Raw genomic sequence first — 12,604 nt, forward strand, 5'->3', positions numbered from 1 at the left:
GATATACGTGCGACTGAATACTCGTCTTCTTTTTTAAAGAACTTCATATTCGCCGTTGACTATAGAAATTATTTATTTCATAACTGCAGTTTCTCCCTTTGGGCCAAAAACAACAAAAAAAACAAAAATTAAGCATAAAGTGTATAATGCAGAACTGCACAAATATTGTAACCTCCCCACAAAATAAAAATAAATATTATGGATAATGATTCGGATTTTAGTGTAACCTCAAAACAAAATTCTTTCTCATTTGCAACCTCCCTACAAAATTGTTTCTGATTTAATCTAAGCTCAAAAATTCATTCACATTTAGCGTAACCCCACAACAGAAAAATTCCTAAACCTGGTAATAAAACAATGTAACTAACCTCTCAATTAAATTGTCGCTCACTTATGGCTTTTCAATAATTCACTGTGAATTTAACCTGGTAAATTTTGGACGACAGCAGTGCTGCGTCATGGCCCTGAAAGATCATTCTGAATAAAAAAAGGAAAAATTTCTTACCTCAATGAAGTCGCCGAATATATCTGCTCTTACAATAAATTTTTCCACCACAGCTCTGTGCAGTGCTGGCCGACCTATCTGTCATTTATGAAGAAAAGCAACTGATGTTTCTATTGAAATAATCGGGATGATCATGGATGGGAGAAATTAGTAAATTCTTTAAATTGAAATGAATGGTTGTTAAAAGTTACTTTTTATGAGGAAGATTATTATTACGAGAGTATTAAAACATTTACATGTGACTTGAGATAACATTAACACACATGCGCGAGGCTGCTTTTTACCTTATACAGTAATACTCAGGCTCCGGCATCGCTGCACCGCGACCGGCCAGCCAACACGATACACCAGACCAGACCAGAGCAGACTCCAGACTAGCAACAACTTACTGCTACAGCTACACAGTTCCTACTGCAGTCAACCACTGCTCTGGTCAGAGATTCTCTTATACCTTGCCTATTGCAGGCAGCGCATGAGCAATACATCGAAATTACATCTGCTCGGACCTCTTACAACATGTCATGTAGGCAGTAGTACATTATAAAAATGGTGAAAGTAATACATCACTTACATTTTCTTCAGCATAGGTCAGCCTTTAAAATGTTCCTACATAGTCAAAAAAATAAATAAATAAATAAAATGAAATAAACCTCTTCACTGTAGAAATTCAGTAAAATCAAACGAGTGCGAAACTGTGTATATCGTGAAATGATGTAAACTACGTGAACTGTTACCAGTGTTAATATCCTTCACATAAATCGCTACAAATCGATGTTGTAACACACTGTCTACATGTGAACTAAGGCCTTTGGTGCGTAAATATAGTCACAAATAAGACTGAGATAACATTCATTTGAGAAGACTTTCTGCTTACGTGCAGTCATTTTGACGTCAAGAGTAATATCGACAACGGTAGGAACTGCTATCGACATTCGTAAGTGTTACGTATGGGCGTCTCACAAGACTTTATGCACGAGTATCGGATATTTATAAAAACACGCCGTTCTTGATGCAATTTATTATAATTTTTGTAATGATTAAAAGTGACATAATGATTTATCGACGGTTAATGCTTTCATAAAAGAGTGCTCTCTCGGGAGTGAGTTGTTGTCGCCAGTAATCTAGAAATTAAGCATGAAACACACTTGAATTATGACTTCCAGTATGGCGTTTCGAGGTAACGTCACACTGAAAATTTATCGCATAATGTCACCATTCTCATTAAATGTTAGTTAATAATGTATGAGAGATATAAACCGCCATGGAATGCGGTGATAACCGAGACAGGAGATCAACATCACATGACGAAGTGCTAGTGTAATAGATAATGTCGAGGTTTACGGAATCCAAGGATGTATGTTTTAATTTTGCTAAATGCAATTTTTTTCTGATCTTATAGCTGTTAACACATTGTGGGACTTTCTTTATGAGTCTAAAAATCGGTTCAAATGGCTCTGAGCACTATGGGACTCAACATCTTAGGTCATAAGTCCCCTAGAACCTAGAACCACCCAAACCTAACTAACCTAAGGACATCACACACACCCATGCCCGAGGCAGGATTCGAACCTGCGACCGTAGCTCTTTATGAGTCTAATACACATATGTTCTGCAATATTCGTTATTATTGACATTTTCGTCTGTTTAGAGAACGAAGGCTGAAATAAATATTTGGCGATTTCCGAGTGTGTGGCTAGACAGGAACGTAAGAGGGCAGCTTGAATTGCTGCGAGTTAAACGAGCAGCAGTAACTTTCAGGTTCTTCCTCGTCACAGACATTTGACTCTTCACTTCCGAATATGTGGCGATTTCCGACTGTGTGGCTAGTCAGGAAGCTAAGACGTCAGCTTTAATTGCTGCGACTGAAACGGGCAGCAATAAAATTCATATTCTGTGTTTTCACAAATATTTGGCTCTTTTATTTCCGAACGTGTGGCTATTTCCAAGTGTGTTGTTAGGCAGTCGACAGCAGCTCCTGCGGTTGTCGATATGTGCGTGGCGAGACCCACGAGACGCGAAAGACAGGCCGCGGTGATTTGGTCACGAAGGTAGGCCTGAGCTCGCTCGCTCACTCAGCTCAACCAACAAATAACACTGGTATCCAAAACTAAAACAACAAACCACATTTTCCCCATCCTGCGTCTCATTCACGATATAATCATACAAAATATCAACCAGGTGGCGCACGATCGTGTTCTGCCCAGAAGATGGCATTCCGGTCAATGGACCACCATGCCAACGATGACGTCAGGGCACCTACGAAACGAGGTAGTTTTAGATAAGATTAGATTAATACTAGTTCCATGGATCATGAATGCGATATTTCGTAATGATGTGGAACGAGTCAAATTTTCCAATACATGACATAATTAAGTTAATTTAACAACATACTTAAGTTAATATAACAACTTTTTCATTTTTTGTTTTTTTATTTTTATTATTTTATTGTTTATTTTTTTATTAATATTTTTGTTTTGTTTCTTTTTTGTTCTTTTTTTTTTAAATTTATATCTAACAATTCCTCTATGGAGTAGAAGGAGTTGTCATTCAGAAATTCTTTTAATTTCTTCTTAAATACTTGTTGGTTATCTGTCAGACTTTTGATACTATTTGGTAAGTGACCAAAGACTTTAGTGCCAGTATAATTCACCCCTTTCTGTGCCAAAGTTAGATTTAATCTTGAATAGTGAAGATAATCCTTTCTCCTAGTATTGTAGTTATGCACACTGCTATTACTTTTGAATTGGGTTTGGTTGTTAATAAAAAATTTCATAAGAGAGTATATATACTGAGAAGCTACTGTGAATATCCCTAGATCCTTAAATAAATGTCTGCAGGATGATCTTGGGTGGCCTCCAGCTATTATTCTGATTACACGCTTTTGTGCAATAAATACTTTATTCCTCAGTGATGAATTACCCCAAAATATGATGCCATATGAAAGCAACGAGTGAAAATAGGCGTAGTAAGCTAATTTACTAAGATGTTTATCACCAAAATTTCCAATGACCCTTATTGCATAAGTAGCTGAACTCAAATGTTTCAGCATATCATCAATGTGTTTCTTCCAATTTAATCTCTCATCACTGGATACATCTAAAAATTCGGAATATTCTACCTTAGCTGTATGCTTCTGATTAAGGTCTATATTTATTAATGGCATCATACCATTCACTGTACGGAACTGTATGTACTGTGTCTTATCAAAATTCAGTGAGAGTCCGTTTACAAGGAACCACTTAGTAATTTTCTGAAAGACAGTTTTGACAATTTCATCAGTTAAGTCTTGTTTGTCAGGTGTGATTACTATACTTGTATCATCAGCAAAGAGAACTAACTTTGCCTCTTCATGAATATAGAATGGCAAGTCATTAATATATATTAAGAACAACAAGGGACCCAAGACTGACCCTTGTGGAACCCCATTCTTGATAGTTCCCCAGTTTGAGGACTGTGCTGATCTTTGCATATTATGAGAACTACTTATTTCAACTTTCTGCACTCTTCCAGTTAGGTACGAATTAAACCATTTGTGCACTGTCCCGCTCATGCCACAATACTTCAGCTTGTCTAGCAGAATTTCATGATTTACACAATCAAAAGCCTTTGAGAGATCACAAAAAATCCCAATGGGTGGTGTTCGGTTATTCAGATCATTCAAAATTTGATTGATGAAAGCATATATGGCATTTTCTGTTGAAAAACCTTTCTGGAAACCAAACTGACATTTTGTTAGTACTTCATTGTTACAGATATGTGAAGCTACTCTTGAATACATTACTTTCTCAAAAATTGTTTGCCGTGTAGCCCCACGTCCACAATCGCTGCGTACACAGTCACAGATGGTGCGGTATGGCACACAGAAGATACCAATCAGACTCTCTGCGGTGGAGTGCCAGAGAAAGGAAGAAAGCAGGACAGTCGCAAACTGATGTGGCCCGATGGCTTAGAGCGATTCGTTCTGTTGTTTCTCGGATGTGGCGAGAGTGTGTAGAGACTGAAACTGCATCCCGAAGACCAGAGCAGCGCCGACTATATGCGACTTCAGAACGGAGGACCGTTATTTGGCTGTAAGGGCACGACAGTACTGCCTTAGTACTGCACGGCAACTGGTGTCTGACGTAGCAGCATCCGCTGGACGCGTTGTGTCGAGGCAAGCGGTGTACAGAAGACTTGGCCTGTATTGTCGTAGACCTGCGGCATGTGTGCCTCTGAAGCTTATTCACAGAAGGGAACTTCCAGAGTTGATGCGTCAACATACTACCTCAATGGTCGAACGATGTTCTTTTCACACATGAGTCACAGTTTGGTCTAGAGAGTTATTCCCGACGGGTTCTGTGAAGGCATTGCTAATTACGCATATAAATTTTTTTTCGTGATTTTCTTTAGATTTCTATTCTTTTTTTTTTTCATATGGGCATTTCTAATTGTGATTATGTAACATTCTACTGTGGTTTTTAAATGTAAAGCTGTAATTGTGATTATTTCGTTTGCCAATGGATAAATATGTTTCTTGCTTTGAACCTGTGGTAAAGTTTGTAAAGTTCTCTTTTGGAATATTATTAATTGTGAAAAATGCAGTCAATAACATTTATAAAGGTTTATGTAATTTACGATAACGATATAACATATATAGATAGGGGACAGCGATAGTGATATCGAGAGTCGAAAGGTTGTTGCGTAGTAGAGGGGATGGTGGATGGTGTGTCTGTGAAGCGTGCGCGGGAAAAATAGTACTGTGTTTTATGAAAAGCATACGTAATTGTATGGACAGTGATACCGAACTATCAGATTGTTAATTCTCTTTACCACTGTGGTATGTAATGCCATCGCCAGCGATCTTTAAGAGCAAATAAACCGGATTGTGAAAGTGCCGCTAACATTACTTGGTTGTGGCCGACTGTGCTTTTATGCGAATGAACTTTGCTGGTATGGGTTTTGGGTGGTGGAACCGTTGTATATCACATTCTATCAAGCCGTGAAAGTGAAGACTTTAATTAACTGTGCAATATAAATGACTTTCAATGACGTTGTCGAAGTTTGAAATGCGAGAACAGAGTGGACATTGTTTACGGTGTGCTCCACACACAAGAATAATTCTATGAACTGTGTATTTGTGGCTAAGACTATATGAATGTGACGAACTGTGCAATTATGGACGATAGCGTCACGGACAGTGCATAAAGTGTAAAAACGAGCAATGTCTACGTCATGTACTTTAAAAGAGAGGACATGTCAACAACGGTCGTATACTGGCGTCTTGTGGTTTGTAATCACCACGGGGTTAATGATACAGCTGTACCAGAACTTTATTTGCGTTTCGCCGGAGAAGATTAACCAGCGGAACTGTCTGTATCCTCCTCTCATCATCGTAGCCGCCGACACCGTGCTGCCGAACGCAACGCTTCGTATGCAACAAAAAGTTAAAGGATTTCGCCGAACGCTATCCCCTGACCTAGAAACTTTCCTTCTCTATTAAATGTATAAGAATTACAGACTCTATTTAATTACATTCTTTGTTTAGTTTGTTTGCTTTCTGCTAACGAAAATAAAATTACAATCAGTGAATTAAAAGTCGCCTAGTAGTCATTGTTGAAACACCAGTAAATATAAACTTCTTCCTCTCATTAGGACTAATTCTCCTCGCATGTCAAAATTATTGTAGTTATTTTATGTAGTTTTATGTATTGTTATGAGACTAGATATATGACAGTGACTAATAAGAGGATTTTGTCGCGAAATATGGCTTCGCGCGAAAATTACGGCGACCGCCATAATTGCTTGCGTTCTGACCAATAACGTAAAAGCTGCTATTCCCGTATTGGTGCTTTTCCTGACGTGAGCGGGAATTATAAACGTCAGCTGTCAAATCACATAGTGACTGTTTACCCAGTGATAAAAGTTTTTGATATTGTATTGCTACGAGTCATAGTATTAAGAGACACTGGTTATACTCAAAAGTGGATAGATGTATGGTGAAACCCCCCAGTGTTCATGCGATTGTTAAAAGTATTGTGTGTGATTCACGAAATTTTGTCACTTTTTCTAATTCCTTTCAGATATTGTCTTAGATGTCTTTGAAGTTTCAGAGAATATATACACAATTTCGTCGGTTCAGGTTAATTTCAGAGCAGTTTCTCGTGAATATTAGAGTTTTCAGTCCATAAACAAAGTGGGATCGTGACCAATTGAGAAGTATAACAAAGAGTGTGGTTTTCCAACTAGAATTTTGGATGACTTCGCAGTTCAGATTTTGATAATTATTTTTCCTGTGGGCTGAGGTCGTCACAATTCGCATCTGAAGGGAATGTGGAACATGATGCTGGGATCCAGACATAGTGGGAAGAGACCGATATCGAGGAGGATCCCTTAAAGGTGTGGGCAGGCATTATGCTGGCCACTCAAACACCTGTTCATGAAATTGCGCAGGTGAACTGCAAGGTTTAACATCTGTCAGTCATCGTCAAGAGATTTTGGGACATCATATTCGTTTGTTGATGATGTCCCGTGTCATATGCTGTTGTTGGCAAACCTACATTTCTAGCATTTGTAGACTTAGAGAAAGCTTTTGACACTGTCGACTGGAATTCTATCTGTCTACTTATCTATCGCTTGAACCTTGTCCCGCAGTTACGCAGGGTCAGCCATCGTTAACCGGTTTCGCATGGTAATGTTTAAGGGGTGGCCGGATGCCCTTCCTGCCGCCACCCTGTACGCCCCAGGACGGAATTATTGTACCCCACATGTCTGCGTCGAGTGTAATCCATGGAATAGTGTTCAGATGTCTGCGAGCCGTGTAACTGGGGCGGAAAATGGGGACCAGCCCGGTATTCACCTGGTGGGATGTGGAAAGCCGCCTAAAAACCACATCCAGGCTGGTCAGCACATCGGCCCTCGTCGTTAATCCGCCGGGCGGATTCGATCCGGGGCCAGCGCGCTTACCTGACTCCAGGAAGCAGTGCATTAGCGCTCTCGGCTACCCTGGCGGGTACAATGTTGACTGGAATACTCTCTTTCAAATTCTGAAGGTGGCAGGAGTAAAATACTAGGAGCGAAAGGCTATTTACAATTTGTACAGAAACCAGAAGGCAGTTATACGAGTCGAAGGGCATGAAAGGGAAGCAGTGGTTGGGAAGGGAGTGAGACAAGGTTGTAGCCTATCCCCAATGTTGTTCAATCTATATATTGAGCAAGCAGTAAAGTAAACAAAAGAAAAATTCGGAGTAGGAATTAAAATCTATGGAGAAGAAATAAAAACTTTGAGGTTCGCCAATGACATTGTAATTCTGTCAGAGACAGCAAAGGACCTGGAAGAGCAGTTGCACAGAATGGATACTGTCTTGAAAGGAGGATATAAGATGAACATCAACAAAAGCAAAACGAGGATAATGGAATGTAGTCGAATTAAATCGGGTGATTCTGAGGGAATTAGATTAGGGAATGAGACGCTTAAAGTAGTAAAGGAGTTTTGCTATTTGCGAAGCAAAATAACTGATGATGGTCGAAGGAGAGAGGATATAAACCGTAGACTCGCAATGGCAAGGAAAGCGTTTCTGAAGAAGAGAAATTTGTCAACATCGAGGGTAGATTTAAGTGTCAGGAAGTCGTTTCTGAAAGTATTTGTATGGAGTGTGGTCATGTATCGAAGCGAAACGTGGACGATAAATAGTTTAGACAAGAAGAGAATAGTTGCTTTGGGAATGTAGTGCTACAGAAGAATGCTGAAGATTAGATGGGTAGATCATGAGGAGGTTCAAATGGCTCTGAGAACTATGGGACTTAACTTCTGAGGTCATCAGTCCCCAATGAGGAGGTATTGAATAGAATTGGAGAGAAGAGATATTTGTGGCACAGCTTGACTAGAAGAAGGGATCGGTTGGTAGGGCATCAAGGGAATACCAATTTGGTATTGGAGGGTAGCGTGGAGGGTAAAAATCGTAGAGGGAGACCAAGAGATGAATACACCAAACAGATTCAGAAGGATGTAGGTTGCAGTAGGTACTGCACAAGATAGAGTAGCATGGAGAGCTGCATCAAACCAGTCTCTGGACTGAAGACCACAACAACAACAACATGCGGTTGTGGCGAGGTTCTGTGGGCCCAGGCTTTGTACTGATGGCCGATAATACTCGACCTCATAGAGCACGGGTGGGTGATGTTTTCTTGGAAAAGGAAAACATTGCACGCGTGGTGTGGCCTGCTCGCTCTCCCGATCTGAATCCAATACAGGATGTCTGGGATGCACTAGGGACATGGGTTCCAACACGTCAGTATCCACCAACCAGTCTCCAAGACTTGCGAGCAGCGCTACAGGAAGAATGGGCGTCATTGCATCAACATGAGACTGATGACATCATTCACAGCATGCACGCCGTTGTTAGGGCTGTGTTGCTGCCAGAGGTGGTTACACTCCATACTGAGCACATTAACCAGTTGTCGGAATGTGTGTGCAAATCCGTTAAATTTGAAAGAACGGAGAACATATTTGTCTACCATTATGCATGTTGCAGTTGTTTACGTTCTGTGTTCGTTACATTATATCTACTTCACCATCACCTTTTTATACGTTTTTGTACCTAAAATAACCGACCTTGTACAATTTACTTTTGTTGCTGTAATTTTGGACACGAGTGTACGTTTCTGCATCTGTTAAATCGTAACTGGGTGTTTACTTGCAAACAAGAATCGTATTTTCTATTGGAATCCGCTATTATGGAGTCTTATTGTTTATTAGTCCCACAACGGTCGGATGTCAATACGCCTACTAATAATTTTTATGGCTGTACTGTGTACAATAAAATTAAAATCACACTAAAATGATTATCAGTTGGATAAGACACTACATGTTGTTTGAAATCAGTTGGATAAGACACTACATCTTGTTTGAAATGAGGGCTGTTACGAAGAAAAGACTAAATGCTATAAACGGGCTGTTATTTCAGTTGTATCTAGCGTAAATCTTGAAGTACAGCACACTCCACAGCTGCGTATTTTGTTGTAGTTCTTGTGATCAGTAAGACTCCATAAAAGAAGTTTGCAGTAAAATATGCATTACTGATTAATACGTAAGCACCTAGGTACGACTTAAAAGATGTAGAAATGCAGTTTGTCTGCTGATTTGAGCGAGTAAGGCCTACCTCTATGACGTATGCGTCGCAGCCTGTCTTTCTCGTGGGCCTCGGTGGCTTCAAATGACGTCACGCTCGCTGAAAGTCTCTTGAAATAAGTGGTACCCGTCAGACTGCCTGTGCACTTATCAGATAATAGTACATTCAAGAGATAACAATTGCAAGCTTCATACCATAGCACTTTTTTACATCTGTTGACACCATATAGCTTTCTAGGTGATCATATACTCGTAAAGTGCGAGGGGACAGAATAGGAAAATTTATTTATAACATAGTACCGTAAAAACACATATGTTATCCGTTCTGTATGCGTGCGCATACGGAACATAGCAACAGAAATTTTACATATTACTTTGTTTGCATATACATTGCAACTATGGAAAAACATAGAAGGCACAAAATACTATTTTCGCTGTTATTCGCCAGTACTGTCGTGTTAACCTGCTATGGACCATAGATGTTTAGTTTCTTGCCAGTAGTGTCTTTGGTCTATTATGTTTCCATCTATGGTTGTGGTCGTAGTTAACCAGAGAAAGGACAAACGGGTTACGCGAGTGTCTCGTGTTATTGAACAGTCGTGTGGAGATGGTTCAAATGGCCCTGAGCACTATGGGACTCAACTGCTGAGGTCATTAGTCCCCTAGAACTTAGAACTAGTTAAACCTAACTAACCTAAGGACATCACAAACATCCATGCCCGAGGCAGGATTCGAACCTGCGACCGTAGAGGTCTTGCGGTTCCAGACTGCAGCGCCTTTAACCGCACGGCCACTTCGGCCGGCCTCGTGTGGAGAGTTTTTGGAACACCTGCAAGATGGTATCCAGCCGATATTCCCGGTGAAGATCCGTGGTGCGTGAGTAGCGCGGAGTGTTGTTTATGATTCCGAGTACTTTGTTCTGTATGAGCTGCAGATGGCGCAGGCGTGTGGGCGCAGCGTGTCCCCTGACAGGGGCTGCGTACGTCATCAGGGGTCGAATAAGTATCATGTACACGGACCTGGACACCCTCCTATTCAGTGTGCTACGTCTGTTAAGCATAGGGTAGAGTTGTTTGAGCCTCTCGTTTGCTTTGTTGGTCACGTGTTGAATGTGGTCCCCCCCCAGAGTAGTTTCCGGTCCAGCCAGACACCGAGGTATTTGACCTTCTCGCGGAAACGTATTGGGCGTCCATGTAGTGTTATTGGGTTGCAGTGTTGATGTTTGAGCAGTAGTTTCGGTCTTATAGTGAACAGAACGGCTTCCAACTTGTCGACGTTAACACGCCATTTCACCAGCCACGGCTCTGCCGCTCTGAGTGCAGTCTGTAGTCTTGAGTTAAATGTTAGACGGCTTCCAATCTTGCGCAAGGATGGCAGTGTCATCCGCGTAGATTGCCACCGTCGTGTTGCGTGTAGCTGGGAGGTTAAACACTAAGGTCCCTAGGATGCTTCCTTGGGGTACTCCTGCCTGGATACCATGTCGTGTCGATTGTTTACCCTGCACGTCGGTGTTGAAACTCCTGTCCGTGAGATTTGAGTGTATGAGACGTACGAGCCCGTTGGGGAACCCTGCGTCGCTGAGTCTGCGAATCAGGCCGTTGTGCCACAGACGTTCGAAGGCCTTTTCGATGTCCAGGAACACCGCCCTAGTTGCTTTGTTTGTGTTTAATCCGTGTGTTATGTATTCAACGACGCGGAGGAGTTGTTGTGTTGTCAAGTGGTGATTCCTAAAGCCGAATTGCTCCGGCCTCAGAGTGTCGTTTGTGATGCAGTGCCTGGTGAGTCGTTTTAGTATTACCTTCTCAACGATCTTGCTGAGCGCGCGCAGCAGACTGATGGGTCGGTAATTCTGTGGGAGGGAATGGTCTTTCCCCGGCTTCCTGAACATCAGGACCTAGGCCGTCTTCCAAAACGCGGGAAGTGTTGGTGTTTAAGTATGGCATTCGTGATATGTGTGAGGTATTCTACTGCTTCATCCGTGAACTCCTGGAGGGCACGGGTTTGAATGCCATCGTGACCAGGGGCCTTTCTAGCGGTGGTATGCATGATGGCCCATTTGACTTCAGCTGTGCTACCCTGTCGGATGACGTTGCGCGCTTGTTGGGCCAGGATGCGTGTAACTTTCTGGTCGGTCGCAAGTGTGAACGCTGGGTCTGAGGGATCCAGGTTCGGAGTGAATGACGCTGCAAGTGTGAGGGACATCAGTTCCTCTTCCTCTTCCGCAGAATATGCTGGTCCGTCGGGCCCTTGTAGCGTGGGGGTGTACAGTTTCTCCCTGGTGAAGTGTCGGGCCATCTGCCACACGCCAGGTCGCGTGGTGTCCAGCCCTTCAAGTTTATGGTTCCACTGTTGTGTTTTAAATGTTTGTATTTTGTCCCGGATTATTCCCTGGAGCCTGTTCATGTGCTGTTTGAAGTGCTGGCGCGTGGTACGCTGCCAATGTCTCCTGAGGCGGTTCCTCATTGAGATAAGGCCCAGGATCTCCTGGGGCAGGGCAGCACTGTGTTGTTGTGGTGTGCGGACTGGTGTAGTGGCGGCTATTGCGTCTTGGATGGCGCTGGTGAGAGTTTGGACGACCTCGTTAATTTCAGCTGTCTCGTTAATCGCGTGGGTGGATGGGATGCGACTGTCAAGCGTTTCCTTGAACAATGTCCAATTCGGCGCTCCTGTAGTGTAACATCCTGCGTTGATCCATGTGCTGCAGTGTTTCTTCAATGTGCAGTATAACGGGTTGGTAATTTGAGGGCAGATCGTTTTCAACAGCAACGTTCAGTGTCGTTGTTATGCCCTTGATGAGGGCCATGTCTAACACGTCTGGCATGTGACCCCTCCGGTAGGGAATGTGCGTCGGTCTAGTGTGATGTAGTTTCGTCCTAGCGCGTTTTCGTATAGTTTCATGCCGTTGGAGTTTCGTATACGTGAGTTCGAGTCAGGGTGTTTTGCGTTAAGATATCCAGTGGCGATTACGCGCGGTGATATGTTGTGTATAGTGC

The sequence above is a fragment of the Schistocerca cancellata genome, chromosome 7 (assembly GCF_023864275.1).
Source record: "Schistocerca cancellata isolate TAMUIC-IGC-003103 chromosome 7, iqSchCanc2.1, whole genome shotgun sequence".
Lineage (NCBI taxonomy): Eukaryota > Metazoa > Arthropoda > Insecta > Orthoptera > Acrididae > Schistocerca > Schistocerca cancellata.